At 38.7% G+C, this 16313-nt stretch overlaps 1 protein-coding gene across 1 annotated transcript in view; it reads left to right on the forward strand.

The window, feature by feature from the left end:
• ppp2r3a (protein phosphatase 2, regulatory subunit B'', alpha) overlaps positions 1–16313 on the forward strand; it is a 132211-nt gene that overhangs the window by 19048 nt on the left and 96850 nt on the right. The gene's annotated exons all lie outside the window — the stretch shown is intronic.

Below are 16313 nucleotides of genomic sequence, written 5' to 3' on the forward strand. Positions count from 1 at the left end.
CAGACATCCTTTGAAAATAAACAGGTCCGATGCATAATTCAGGGTCTCGCTTCGCACAGACAGCCTGACTAAACTCTGAAGGCTGTTTTTATCGGGCAGCGTGGCTAGACCGTGCGTCTCACTGCACAACCACAAACCCGGAGAAGCGGGCGACAATATATGAAATCCGACAAGAAACTGAAAAATGAAAAAGTTAAGGGCTGAAAAACGGAATAATTTGAACGTTTGTAGCCGACTTCACCGCAGAAATAACTACCTCTAGTGCCTCGCTGGGGAAAAGAATAACGAGTATCTCAAAGCTGTTTATTATTATGTCACTTTCAGAGTCTCGGAGCGGGTCTGAAATGAGAAATCCTGTTAAAATTATAATGCTGCCTTATTAAAACATACCTGGAGTTGTGCTTTGTCACGCTGTATTCTTTGGCACTGTTTTTTCTGGCACTAAGCAGCTTGTTTCTCTATTACAGCTGCTCTTTATAACTCCTCCCACTCCAGGAAGTGCTGTCAGTCAACAAACGCGCTCATATCCTCTTATCCTCTTCAATTCCATTATATCAGAGGGTTTTGTTTCCCAGAGATTGATTTTGGTCCAATTTTGGAGATTTAGCCGATGTTTGGAACAGTATTTTCTTCACAGATGCCCCAGTTTTGATGTACTTTTGTGTGCTTGGTCTTTTTAAAGGAGTGTTAAAATTAAATTAGCAATAAATGTGGTTCTATCTTTAGTCATGCAACAAACCATTTTTTATACTTTTATATCCAAGTAAATGCATTTTGTAATCCATTCATCCATTTTTTTTTCCAATTATCCAGTGCTGGGCAGCCGTCTTAAGCAGGCACTCCAGACTTCCCTCACCCTAGACACTTCTTCCAGCTCCTCCGATGGGAGCCCAAGACGTTCCCAGACTTTATCAGTTTTACTAAAGTGGAAAATGTATTTGTGACCTTTTACTTCGACTTAATATCAATTTGTAGACCTCACCCTTCAACTTATTCCGACAGTTCCCATGGGCGCCACCGTTGTATTACTTTGCCGACTTTCAGACTGCCGATCTTAACAGCGAATAAGTTCTTCAGGGACTATAGAAGTGCTTTAAAGCTCCCAGAGAATCAGTGCAGTGTTGACACAAAAACCGACCTCTTTTCTATCATATTTTAACCCTTTAAGGACTGAGCACATTATAGAACAGTATAGCTCGCCTTGACTTTTCTTTTTTAGCCATAAAAATCATGTTAAAGGAAGTATCAGCTTGTACTTTTGCCTTTTTTCACACAACTATCTCTATTTTACATATCTATCCAACCTTATTTTTCCTTTGACGCATCGAATAACTGACTGGGAGAGTCTTGGCGGCACTTGCGCTCTGACTGGTTGTCTTCGAGGGACAACGTTAAGCACTTTACCATAATGACAGTAACATATTTAAAGAGCCCCATGCCTCTGCTTTGAGACGCCGTTTGAGTTTACACGATAGCACGATTGGTTCCCAACCGCGAGTTTACGATAGCATCCGACGCTACAGGTTTAAAGGCAAAACTTTTCCCAAATTCTCTATTGAAATGATTGAGATTCCCGTTTAACCGGAAGTGCCACCGCAAAGAAAGCGTAGTTTAGTCACATTTACGGCAAAAGTGGGTGAATACGGTCAATAGATTAAAAAAACTTTGTATCTTTATTGACAAATTTTTGGTTATTAGCATGACAAATATCGTCTATCCCTGTTTCCATGGATTCATCAGTTACTTTTAAAGCTTCTATTGGAAAAGTAAAGGGCTTTTCTTCAGTTTCTGTTAAAAATGAAAACATAAAGTTCACTTTCCTGCCCTCTCGCTCGTTTCTACGTTGCACCGCTGACGTATAGTTGCATTACATTTTCTTTAAGAGTTATAAAATATGGATTACTTTTGCTCGAGTTTTGTTTTAAAATATGAATCAGACCATAACGTAACATATCCTCTTTAAAAACTGCTAAAATCAACTTGTAAAAACAGGGGTGGAAATTCCCTTGGGAAAATTTGGAAGTTGATCTGACCTACAAGTTTGTGCCAAATCTTTCTAATCCATTCAAGGAGCTTTATTGGCCTGATAGGATCTACTCTGACACTGCCAAGGCTTAAGTGCGTTTCTCTTCCTCTTCTTCCTCGCGTGGTGGAACCAGGAAGTCGGCTGGCATCGAGAGAGCGAGGACGGGCTTTATCTCGGTCAATAAGCAAGGGGCAAGAGGGAGTCGTGGGCTTTGATTATACTGCGGCCAATAGACCCTCAGAGGATACAGTAACACAATCGCTCCAGGAGGAAACAGGGTCAGAGTTACTAGAGTAGAAAGAAGCTGGATAAGTGCTATGTGTTTGTTACTATCAGAGGGTTTCAGAGTGAGGATGTTAAGTGTAAAGTAGTTAGTCCATTACACAGGCCTAAATTTAAAGCTAACGGCTAAAAGCGACAATACGCAAAGAAGTTTTAAATGTTTACTGAAATGAAATTGATTGTACAGTTGTCCCTCGCTATATCGTGCTGTACGTTTGCAATTTGTTTTCTCTATGAAGGTTTGAACTTTGAGAGAGTTTAAACAAGAGAGAAATGTGAGAAAATGTTAATGCCTGTGTGAGAAAAGTGTATAAAGTGTGTGGTGAGGGGTTTAACAGCAAAAAACATATATACTAAATTTTCCGGACTATAACTCATACTTTTTTTCATAGTTTAGCCGGCAATACTCAGATGTGATTGTGAAATATATGTTTTTTCTTCAATTTTTCGCTGGTGCGACTTATACTCTGGAAAATACAGTAATAATTGTAAAAAATAAAGCTCACGACTTCACGGATTTCGCCTATTGCGGGTTATTTTGCAAGTTTTCTCCCCGACAAAACCAACAATGTCGATGAAACGTTCTGCACCGACAAAGGCGCCTACGAAGGTTTGAACTTTGAGAGAGTTTAAACAAGAGAGAAATGTGAGAAAATGTGTATAAAAAAGTGTATAAAGTGTGTGGTGAGGGGTTATACAGCTGCAAACCATAAAAAAGTGTGAAAATTAAAGCTGATACTTCGCGGGTTATTTTTAGAACGTGACCCCCGCGATAAACGACAGACCATTGTAATTGAATTGTTTGACTTTCTGCTTCCTCATGTTGTTGGCCATCTTAGGTGTTCCGGCTAAATGCGTCCCCGGGGAGCCAGAGCACCTTAAGAAGGTTCCGGGGCAGACACTGAGGAGGAGGAGGTGTCCAAATATTTGAGCTTTTTGTATCAAGGTCGTTTTTCACAGTTAACACTGATAAATTAATATAAAGCTCTATTTTTATAACAGATTTGGCACAATGAAGATTAAAACTGTTTTGCTAAAGATAATTTTTAACGATATTATTGGATTTAATGGAGTTTACCTGAGCTGCAGTGTGCGCAGGAGGAGGTGCTGTGTGTACGGGCCTCAGTGTGCTCAGAGGGAGGTGCTGTGTGTACGGGCCTCAGTGTGCGCAGGAGGAGGTGCTGTGTGTATGGGCTGGTTTTAATTTCTGGTGTTATTTTTTGTAAATATTTTTCGGTGTTGGAGATAAATTTGTCGTCTCAGCTCTGCTCTGTTCCTCGTCAAATCCGCTAAGGTTGTTATCCGGGCAATTACAGTAACTTAGGACGGTTGCCATAACGATTAACAACTGAAAAGATCTTCTGCATCGGAAAACGTCCTAAAATGAATAGCCATTGTTCTCAAAATATGGTGCAATTGCAAAATGACACACAGGCTTCTTAAAGAGTCATGCTGAGCTGATTTGGTTCAACTAAAGGTGCAATGTGTAACTTTTCTGTCACATGATGGTCTCCATGGAGATGTTACTGCTTTGTTTTTGTTTTTCCACAGTATGGCGATAAAGTAATCTGTCTTCCTCTTGTTTTTATTGATAGAAAATGGCTTGAAATACATGCTTTTCTTCACAGATCTGACTTGTAACTCGGCATAGTGGCACTTTCTGTGTGTTAGATATGTTTAATGGTTTAATGCACCGGGAAATGTTACGTGATGCAACTTTAGGGCAGTTTCTTGATTGTAAATTGTTGTTTCAGTTGAAGTAAAGGCAGGTTTTAGTCCAGGTTTTAGTCCAGGTTTAGTCCGTGTGTAGTCCTGTGTTAGATTCTATTTTATATATGTTGTTTTTTTACTTTTATGTGACGCACTTTGAGCATCTGAAGCTGTTTTTAAATGTACTATGTAAATAAAATTGAATTGAACAGACCTGGTAATCCTCATTAGCACCAGATTAGGGTTTCTTCATGTTAATCCCATTAATCTGGATTTATTCCCTCTTAGATCGATGTCGTTTAGTGTTTGTCTTTCCTGGTTTAGGTCGAGATTATACGTATTTAATTTGCTGTAACCCAATCGCAGTATTATATGAAGACTCGCTGCTTAAAACCAGGTCAAACTCCGCACACATTTAAAGCAGATACGCGGCGCTTTTGAATGTGGCGAGGAGTTGGCAGCGTTCAAACAGTCAACGGGTCAAAGCTCCGTCCGACTCGCCTGCCAGTCTGACCACTACATCACATCTGCAGACGCTCGTAATAATGTAAATCAATCTGTCATAAACCAGACTTAATTCCAACCTCAAGTTTTTTCCGATTTTAATCCTGGAGACCTTTTATCTTATTTGGGAATTTTGAACTGTGAGGGCAAACATTTATGTGGCTCGAGTTAATTATAAAAAGTATATAGTTTGGCCCTTTTATTTGCTCCGTGTAAAATGTGGGATCAGGAAATTGAACTGTAGTAGGATGGATTTGACTGGGTATTATTGAATTTATTGAAGTTATTAAAGAGTCAAGTCAAATTTATGTATAAAGCACATTTAAAAACAACCACAGCTGTGCAAAGTGTTGGACAAAGGCGATACAGGCAAGACAAGTTTATTTGTACAGCACAATTCAAAGTGCTTTACAGAATAAAAAAGACATTAAAATCACAATACAACAAATCGAAACATAAATAATCACAAATAATCATCATAAAATTAATATTAAAGGAGAAAAGTGCAGAATAAAAATCTTTCCATCACATGCACAGATAAATAGAACCATTTGAGCCTGGATTTAAACATTGTCCTGGTTTAGTTCCGGTTTAGTCCTGCTTTAGCCCTGGTTCGGTACTGGTTCAGTCCCGGTTTAGTCCTGGTTTAGTCCTGGTTTAGTCTCGGTTCAGGCCTGGTTTAGTCCTGGTTTTAGACCTGGTTTAGTTCCGGTTTAAGTCCCTGGTTTAGTCCTGGTTTAGTCCTCCTCATGTGAGATGGTTCATGTGGCTCATGTGGGAGATTTTCTTTGGTGCTGGTCCATGGAGAGACTTGTTCACACTGAGCTGCTTTAAAGTCTCTGAGCCACAGGAGCCACAGACCTGAGCCAGAGGACACATGTGTGAAGTACTTCCTGGTTCTGTACCTGAGCACAGGACACATGTGTGAAGTACTTCCTGGTTCTATACCTGAGCACAGGACACATGTGTGAAGTACTTCCTGGTTTTAGTCAGGACCCGAGCAGCAGTGTTCTGGATGTTCTGTTCTGTCTTAAGACTTAACGATATAAAGCAAAATGGAACATGGTCACACACACATTCATACACCAGTGTCTGGGGGTGAGGTGGGTTAAGTGTCTTGCCCAAGAACACGACAGCGTTCATCTGTTGGAGCTGGAATCGCACCTACAAACTGTGGGTCACTGAATCTGACCGCTCAACTAATGATGTTCATGTTGAGAGCAGGATTTGAACCGGCAACCTTCAGATCAGTGGACAAACACTTAACCAACTGAGTTACTGTCACCCAAAACATCGAAAAACACAATAAAACAAAACAATACAAGAGTCCTGCTCAGCTTGTGTTAAAAACCAATGCAAACAAATGAGTTTTTAAGAAATATTTAAAGATGAAGCTGTTCTAACACACAGAGGAAGATTGTTTCTGAGTTTGGGACGAGCTACAGCAGACGCCCTAAACAAACTCATCTGGTCTGTGTATCTCAAAGTTCTACTGGGAAATTTAAATAAAATGCTCTTACTAGTCTCGAAATAGAAAGAACTACACCAAAGAAGTCAAAACAAGATTATTTTTCCCTCCGAGCACAACTTGGCCATATTGTATTTCAGCCTTTAATCTGTGAAAGAAATCACAGAAAGACCTTTACGGTGAAACTCATTATAAATCAGTATAATGTGTTCAGTAATGGGCGTCTTTTGTGGAAAAATCTAAAACGCAACAACTCCAACAACTCAACCCCAGACCAGTTTTATTCACTCATCAGATGTTTGGCTTTTGTAACACAATAGTACTTATTTTAAAGCAGAAAAAAGGCAGATTTATTACATTTAAAATCAGCAAAACTCAACGCGATCCAGGATGTTTTTTTTTTTTTTTTTTTTCCTTCGTCGGTAACATTCCAAGTGTCTGTAACCATGACGACGGCTAATGCACTTATAGGCGGTGGAAGTGTGGGTGATAATCACAGAACAGAAAATAGATATTCTGTTTAAAAAGTCCTAAAGGCATCAACATTGTATATATGCAATAGAAAATATACATAGCATTTTTAATTATCGAACCTCTGCCAGTGTCTCTGAGGGATGGAGCAAACGTAGAGGACTCACTTTATTAAGAGTACTGTAGATTAAAGATGTACTATGGAACGTTCCTGATTGGAGTTGCACCACCTGCTTGTCTCTGTGGAGAAGTTACTGCATAATGTTTATTCTGCCTGTGTTTGGGAACTAGCTTTGCAGATAATGAACAGTTTTGGACATTTAATGAAGAGTAGATTTTAAAACTAACCTACAAAGAAATATCTGCATTTTACAATCATACTTTTATATTTTTGTAAACAAATATTATCCAGAGCTATATAAAAAACGTATAGTAGCTTATTCAAATATAATATATGCACAACACTAGCTTAAAACTAGCTACAACTGATGAAAACATGTGTAAAACCATTGATTAGCATAACACTAACATGAATGGAAAATCCCATAGACATGCTAGGGCTATTAGCATCTTCTATTTTAGCACAAATGTAACTGTAAATCAACTTAAAGTGCTTCAAATGAATCAGTTAACATGTTTTAACGTTACAATACTCACAGACAAATATCTGCGTGGGGCCAAACGACCATTTAAAGAGATTAAACACAGAGAAAAGTGACTGAACTGTTGAAAATGTGAAACAATATGGAGGCTATGATGGCTCTGAACAGACAAACCACATTAAGTCAAGACAGAAATATCTCCACTGGAGGCAGAACAATGTTTTTATTGCTAAAAGCTCACCTCTTTACAGATCTTACACATGCAGATCTGTACAGATCCTGTTACCAGACAATGCAATACCATCGCCACAGAGACAAGAAGCTGACACATGCACCTCCAGGAAAGTTACATAGTGCATCTTTAACCTTACTTTTACCCCTGCTTCTTTTATTAACGTCTTCATGAACGAAGTAGTGATCTGGTCTCATATTACACCTCCAGTCTCCTCTTTGTGTCCTCTTTGTGTCCTCTTTGTGTCCCCTTTGTGTCCTCTTTGCGTCCTCTGTGTCCTCTTTGTGTCCTCTTTGCGTCCTCTTTGCGTCCTCTTTGCGTTTTCTTTGCATTTTCTTTGTGTTCTCTTTGTGTTCTCTTTGTGTCCTCTTTGCATCCTCTCTGTGTCCTCTCTGTGTCCTCTGTCTCCGGCCCATTCGTCTTGTCTCCTCGCAGAGACGCAGTGACAGGACGTTTCATCTCGTCCCGCCTGGATCCTTCCCCTGTCTCATCTCCTCTGTCCCAAACACAGCCCTGAGGCAGGACATCAGTCTATGTCTCTGGTCCTGAGAACTGTGGACTTTGTGGTTACATATGCACAGGTTGTGTTATATTGTCCTGCTACACCTGGAGTGTGTACTTGTATTCTGAAGTAAAATACGTTATCTTCTCAAAGTACTTCATTGAAATTGTATATTTGTAATGGAATGGAACTTGTTTTATTGAAGTACTTGCATGTACTTGAGGTAATGGTGTCATTGTATAAGTAGTTGTAGTAAAAGCATTAGTGGATACTTTTTACTTTTAAAATATGTGGCATTTTTAAATATCACTATCAGTGCATTTAACACAAATTAATAACACTTTATCAAAATCTGTGGGTAATGCATTTACTTTTTACTCAAAGTACATTTTTTAAACAGATACTTAAATACTTTTACTTAAGTCGATTTTTACTTGTACTTGAGTAACTTTTTACCTCTGTATCTGTACTTCAGTTGAGTACTTCATACACCTCTGGTTACGCACAAAATAAGTAACTGTAGTTGAATAAGTGCTATTTGTCATAGTATTGCCGTTGTATTTTTGTAGTAGTAGCAGTAGTAGTAGTAGTAGTAGATATACTGTTAACATTTGAGCTGTAGTCTTATTAGTTTGTAGATTTACTGCAGTTGGACGTTGTTTATCTCAGTAACAAAACCCATAATACAACAAGAAAAATGTTTTATACCTCGATCTCTGAGTTACATCGTGGTGTGTTCAGGTGTGTATTCGTGGTGTGTTGGTGGTGTGTTTGTGGTGTGTTGGTGGTGTGTTCAGGTGTGTGTTAGTGGTGTGTTTGTGGTGTGTGTTGGTGGTGTATTCAGGTGTGTGTTTGTGGTGTGTTCGTGGTGTGTGTTCGTGGTGTGTTCAGCTGTGTGTTCGTGTTGTGTTTGTGGTGTGTTCAGGTGTGTGTTCGTGGTGTGTGTTCGTGTTGTGTTTGTGGTGTGTTCAGGTGCGTGTGATAAAGATGTGAAAGTCTGATGTTGTTGGTTGTGTTTCATGTGTGCGGTGATTCAGCTGCTTTGTGTTTGAAGTTCACTCCATCAAAGACGACGTGTGTGGAGCTACTGCAGCTGCACCGACACAACTCCACCTGCACCACCACCTCTGCACTCCTCTCTACTCTGTGTTTACTCGTGTTTGTTTCCTTTGGGTTCTTTGTTTTACCATCTTAATCAGAGGAAGGAAATTACAGTCAGATCATCCAGAAGGAGAGCACGATACTCGAGTAGAAACTTTGAAGTACAAGTTAGAATTTTTTGAATATTTGGTGAGAATAAAACACATGATGAGCATTTCTTTATTCCACAATATTAAGTAAGTTAAGTACTTTTATCATGTGGTACTTTTACTTTTACTTGTGTAACTTTTACCTCTGTGTCTGTACTTTTACTTAAGTATCACAGTCGAGTATTTCTTCCACCGCTGTATTACACATGACCCCAGTTTAAATAATGTTAAGACTCAGGCTGGTCTGGAAAGTTAAAGCTTTATGTAACTTTTCACATGGAGGAGCCTCCTCATACTCGTCTCCATGGAGATAGAGATGTTTGATGTCGCACTGTGGAACATTTCAAGCAAAACTATAACATGCACCTCCAGAGTCGGGGGACCAACGGGAGGCCAGGACTAAACCGGGACTAAACCGGGACTAAACCGGGACTAAACCGGGACTAAACTGGGACTAAACCGGGACTAAACCGGGACTAAACCAGGTCTACATCAGGACTAAACCAGGACTAAGCCAGAAACCAGGACTAAACCAAATAAAGCAGGAAGCAGGATTAAATCAGTACTAAACCAGGGACTAAACCAGGACCAAACCAGGACCAAACCAGGACTAAACCAGGACTAAACCAGGACTAAACCAGGACCAAACCAGGACTAAACCAGGACTAAATCAGATCTAAAAAATGTAAATACTTAAACTATAAAAACATGGAGAATGTAAATGTAAACACACTGTATGAACAATAACACAACACATACACACACACCTGGGAGAGTGTGTGATGGTCAAACATGGAGTGTGTTTTCTTGTGGGATTTGCTGTTCTTCTGACAGAGCAGGGATTTCACACACAAATAATACACGTCTACTTCAGGTGCTCACAGCTCCATGGAATATTTTAGTTTTTTCATGATCCAAACTGAGTCAGACCTCCCAGAATTCCTTCTCAAATCCACAGGAAGTAGGAAAAATAAATGCTTTCCTCATAGTTACGTCACCGGAAAATCATAAGAACATTTCATCTGTGTCCATCTGTGTGCTATTAGTCATGTTATAATGCTGTAACCTCCTCAAAAACACACCTGGAATCCTTTATTATTAGTCTGTTTGCATCTCCAAAGCTCAAAATGCTCCGTTCTACCTTGTGATGTCATCAGGTGGCTGTTTTCAATTAAGCACCTACCTTTTAAATTTTGTTCAATACAGATGGGCAATTCTTGTTTGCGATCGTCTGATTCAACATGTGAAACTTGTGCAATTTAAACCTTCATTACGTAACTGTGTCTCCACGGAAACAAGCGCCTATTCTTCACCAAAAAAGTTACGTAATGCGTCTTTAACTCTTGAACATAATAAGAATCCTGTACTGCCTCTAGCATTTCATCTGTTCCCTATAGTTTTTTTTAATATCTCGTTTGCGATCGTCCGATTCAGTGCATGAAACTTAAGCTTCATTACGTAACTATGCGTCTCCATGGAGATGTTATTGCTTTGCCTAGAATATTACACAGTATGGCATTAAACACATCTATCCAGAACGTATTTAATTTCATTTCGTGAGTGTTTCAAAAGTGCATTTTTACTGCGAGTGTTGTCCATGTCATGACATTCAAGTCTATAACTCTATACTGTGGAACATTCCCGGCAAAGAAATAACATCTCCATGGAGACAAGCACCTACTCTTCACCAGAAAAGTTACGTAATGCATCTTTAACTCTTGAACGTCATAAGAATCCTGTTCTAGAATTTCATCAGTTTCCTAAGTTTTTTTAAATTTTTTTTTATTTATATCTTGTTTGTGATGCATGAAAACTTCAGAATTGTAAGCTTCATTACGTAACTATGTGTCTCCATGGAGATGTTATCGCTTTGCCTGGAATGTTACACAGTATGGCATTAAACACAGCTATCCAGAACGTATTTAATTTCATGGGTGTTTTAAAAGTGCATTCTTACTGCGAGTGATGTCCATGTCGTGACATTCAGGTCTACAACGCTATACTGTGGAACATTCCCGGCAAAGAAACATTTCCATGAAAAAAAGCACCTACTCTTCACCAAAAAAGTTACGTAATGCGCCTTTAACTCTTGAACATAATAAGAATCCTGTGCTGTCTGTAGCATTTCATCTGTTTGCCATGTTTTTTTTTTGGTAATATCTTGCTTGTGATTGGCCGATTCAGTGCATGAAACCTGCAGAATTTAAGCTTCATTATGTAACTATGCGTCTCCATGGAGATGTTATTGCTTTGCCTAGAATGTCACACAGTATGGCATTAAACGTATCTATCCAGAATTGTGATTGAATGCATCGTTGGTGTTTTAAACTTGCATTTTTACTGCGAGCGTTGTCCATGTCATGACTTTCAGGTCTATAACTCTATACTGTGGAACATTACCGGCAAAGAAATAACATCTCCATGGAGACAAGCACCTACTCTTTTACGTTACGTTTAAGTTACATAATGCGTCTTTAACTCTTGAATATAGTAAAAATCCTGTACTGTTTTTTTTATTTTTTTAAATTTATTTTTTAATATCTCGTTTGCGATCGTCCGATTCAGTGCATGAAACTTAAGCTTCATTACGCAACTATGCGTCTCCATGGAGATGTTATCGCTTTACCTAGAATGTTACACAGTACGGCATTAAACATACTTATTCTAACTGAGAGCGACGTCCGTTTCATGACATTCAGTTCTGACACTCTGCTAACATTCCCGGCATTCCCCATGGACACAAGTGCCTGCCTTTCACCAGAAAAAGTTACATAATGCATCTTTAACTCTGCCTTGACATAATAACAATCCCGTACTGTCTCTCTCCAGATTTTGACTTGATTAAAGGCTTCATTTTCGAGCTCTGATCTAAAGTGCACATTGACAGACTCGACGTGGCCCTGGTGTGTAATTTACTCCACAATCTCTCTCTAGAAACGCTGTAATTAACTTTTTGATTTACATTTGCGTTTATAGAAACATTGTCCTGGGGTTGTACAATAGAAAAACTGCAGTATTTTTGCCAGTTTGCGTTGATGTGGCCGTAGCAAGTGCTCATGGGAAAGGGAAAGGTTATTTGAGGTCCTTGGGGATAGTTAGGAGTGTTATTGTTCCACAGATAGAGCAGGAGCCAAAACACACAGCTTATATAGAGGCAAGAACAGGGGATTATGGGTAAAGGCGTCTGCGTTGGATTAAATGTACGACACTGTAAGCATGTTCTACTATTTATGAAGCCAAAATACTAGATGTGAGGCCGGTAATTTGCTCTTTTGAACTGATATAGAGGCCCTGTTTACATTAATGTTACAAGAAAACAGTATCGAAAATCAGACACTACTCGATTCTAAAACTAGATACTTATTTGAGCAAGTATCGGTACTAAAATAATCACATTCACAGGACAGAAATGAACCTTTCCTGAATTGTTTTAGAAGAGGCTCTTTCATCCTTATACTGCGGCTCTGCGTGGTTTGGGAAAATAAATTAGAAGTTTAATTGAAGTGTATTCTATTCGTCTTAGTTCCTTTTTTAATTGTAGTTCTAACTTGAAGATTATTGTGCTCTTAAAAAATAATAATAAAATGTACTATTTTTCCTCGCTGAAAATAAGCATCACACTCACGATAGCCGGTATACACACCAAAACGCAGTGTATTTATTGAGACTTTCCCCGACACCGACATAAACATGAAGAAATCTGCATTTGGACGTAAATGTGAGCAGCTTTTCTCCACCATGAACTATATCAAAAACAAACAGCGCTCAGGCAGAAAGATGAACGTGACTTCATACAGCCCAGACGCAGACGCTGTGCAGAGGGTCAAGAGCAGAAGTCCCATTAACCAGATAAAATGAATATTTATACAGAGATTTTGCAAATACTGTAGTTATTTGTACAAAGTGTGAAGGTAAAAAAACAATATATGAGGGTCATTCAATAAATAAGGTGAATTTTTTGGTATAAGGACTTTTAATACAGTTACTTTATTTTTTATTTTTTGTTTGTTTTACTTGTTTGTCACATGGATTTAATTTCTTGTGCAGATAAAAAAAAAACTTTGAGAGTTTTTTTTGGCTGAAACATGTGGAACCATACACATTTGACATTCTTCTATGAATTTCAACGGGTTTGCACCTTCAGCAACCAAAAACTTGATAACTGACCGCTGTTCAATCCTGGAGCTTCTTGGTCGGCCATCTTTGTTAATCGCCAAAACTCTCAAAGTTTTTTTTTAATCAACAAAAGAAATTAAATCCATGTGAAAAACAAGTTTTAAAAAAGTAAGCTTCTAACTGTTTTAAAAGTCCTTATACCGAAAAATTCACCTTATTTATTGAATGACCCTCGTACATATACTGTGTTATCTTCATTTTAGATGTCAAAAAGTATTTACGGCTCTCTGTGTTTTCTTTTCCGTGGAAGCCGGGTCCAGATGGCTCTTTGGGGGTTAAAGGTCACCGACCCCTGATCTAGACTGATCTTGAGCTGTATCAGAACAAATATAAGACGGTAAAGATGAGTACACGCACATGAACCACTGTGGAATATACCTGGACGACTGAGGGAGTACACAGATGTAAAACCACATTCTAATGTCTAAATAAAGACTGTTTTTTATTATCACGGTGGAAACCGAGTCAATTTTGAGTATCGAGTCTATTCCTCAGAATCAAAATTGAGTTTAAAATTTTACTATCGTGACAACTTTACTCCCCTTACGGCAGGTATTACTGAAAATAAAACAGCCTTGAAAAGATAAACAACCATCACATTTGAACAATTAGACACGTTAAGGGATGAGAACCTTATGGATGCAACAGTTGTACAGTTGTTGGCCTCCATTAAAGAGCTCTCTACTGAAAAAAAAATCAAAATAAAACTGATATAATAATGTGAACACCTATAGAGCTTGTATCGCCGCGCACAAACACATACATTTTAAAAACACGCCCGAAACAAACCCGAGATGTCAGACACAGATTGCGATTCGAGCTCATAAAGTGTCGGCTTTTACCATCGTCAGTTCGGCAGCTGCATTGGGAATATCTGGGTGTTTTGTAGTCTCGCAAAGCTCCTCTATTTCAAATTCTATTCCCAAAGTTATGCTGCTTTCTGCTGCCAAGAACATTTACAGTGAGTGAAAATAGAAAGTTGCTGTACACTATGCAAATGGTGCTACGCTAAAAATACCACAGAATGCACAGAACACAGAGATCTGCAAATATTTAGTAGATATTTAACAGAAGTACTCAAGAGATGTACTTTTTGGTAGCTCATATTATGAACGTCCTCCCTCTGGTACAGAATCTGTGTCCCTTGGAGTCAGACTGATGCAAAATTTGGACCGTTGCTATGGCGATAAACCTATTTTTTTATAATCTCTCTTTTGAACGGTCAAACCTTTTTCAAAATTGCACACATGAATAGTCTTTTCATGGGTGTAAACTTCCTGTTTTGTGCAGTACTTTTTTGAGGACTTGTTCCCCCATTCAAAAGATTTATTTATACTTTATTTGTTGCTAGTTGCTATGGAAATGGTCCTAATTTTTCATCATTCTGAAACGAATGGGTGCTTTCAGGATTTTTTTATTTATTATCTTCTGAACGCAAACATTTAAAGCAGGGGTTTCAAACTTAAAATATCTGGGGGCCGCAGGAGGCAGAGTCTGGGTGAAGCTGGGCCGCACCAGGTATTCCGCAAAAAATGTTTTGTTAGAATCTTCTCAAACGTCATCACTGTTTTCAACATACATGAGGAAATATGTCAATTCTTGTGGATTTTATGGATATACTTCATTATTTGTTGAATCTTTTGTCACGGGAGTACACAGCGCAACTAACATTAAACTTTCATATTGTCCTGCGAGCCACAAAATATCATCTCGTGGGCCGCAATTGGCCCCCAGGTCGCGAGTTCGAGACTCCTGATTTAGAGGTTAAGTTTTATCTCAAGTTTTTTTGGCTTTTTAAATTCAACGCTTAATTTATTTTCATTGATTGTTGTAATTTAACAGACACTTTCAATGTAAATAATAATAACAATAATCATTTTTAGCTGTTTTTTTTTTCTTTCCTCATAAGATTCTCGCTTTAATCTTGCGCCTGTGCCCTGAGTCTGGGCCTATGACGCGGTGAGGTCGAGCGGACTTTAAAGTGGACCTTGTTTCGTCTCATTTGTCACACTCTTTGAACTCGACACCCGCAGCCGTGAACACAGAATTCCTGGGATTTTCACGTCTTCCGTTACATGATGTATGGTCCGCTGTATTGTCCGGTGTGGATCCATTTACTGCAGAGTCAGTGGAGCTGAGCGAGGGCGAGGAGCCAAGTGAGGAGAGTGAGAACGTACGGCGAGAACATGTGATCGTGATGTTTAATGGAGTTTACAGAACGCCACAGTAAAGATCATTGGATTGGAATAATTGGATTTATTTATTGATTGTGAAACATCTATTTGTTTTAAATGCAAACCTTAATTATCTTTATCCTATTATGTGTTGTACTTACAAATACAAAGTAGTTCGTCATGTAACAAATTGTTTGTTATGCCCTTTTCACACAGGATTCGTTTTACGTAAAGATCCAACGACGTCTGTTCATTCTACAGGACAAACAATGCCAAAATCGACCTGTTTTTACCGACTTTATTCTGGAAATGTTGGACTAATAAACACCAAAACTAAACAAGAACCTTTAAATTCACGATATCGCCAACGTTGCTTTGATTTTAAGTTAGTTTTTAGCAGAATACGCATGCGCTGTAGCGTCAAACTGCACTGTTTCTTACCGTGTTGATGTGGACGATGATCAGAATGACATCCATGTGATCAGATTTATTATGAAACAGCCGTGTCTTTCTGTTTTAATCCTTTCTGTCCAAACACTGCAGCAAAAAAGGCTTTGATGGTTGCGTTTGGTTCCTGCTTGTACTTCCAGGTCACGTCGTTACCGCAGTTTTTTACGTTTTTACTTTTTAATTGTAGAAAAAACAATAACTGGATGTGATTATGATCCGTGGCAAATTGATATTAATTTAGGGTATAAGTTTACGGTTTACGCACAAAAAACAGACCAGTTTACAGGCATGAGCGTTCACACGGGTCTAGAATCACCTGAGAAGCTCTGAGGTAAAATTTGAGAGAGTTTTTATAGCCATAAACGATTCACATGGGATGAGATGGGACGAGAAACTCAGATAATGTTCATAATTATTACAGTTTACCAGAGGACCCCAAATAAAATTAATGCCGTGCGAATAGGGC

Source organism: Periophthalmus magnuspinnatus, chromosome 22 (assembly GCF_009829125.3).
Source record: "Periophthalmus magnuspinnatus isolate fPerMag1 chromosome 22, fPerMag1.2.pri, whole genome shotgun sequence".
Taxonomy (NCBI): Eukaryota; Metazoa; Chordata; class Actinopteri; order Gobiiformes; family Gobiidae; genus Periophthalmus; species Periophthalmus magnuspinnatus.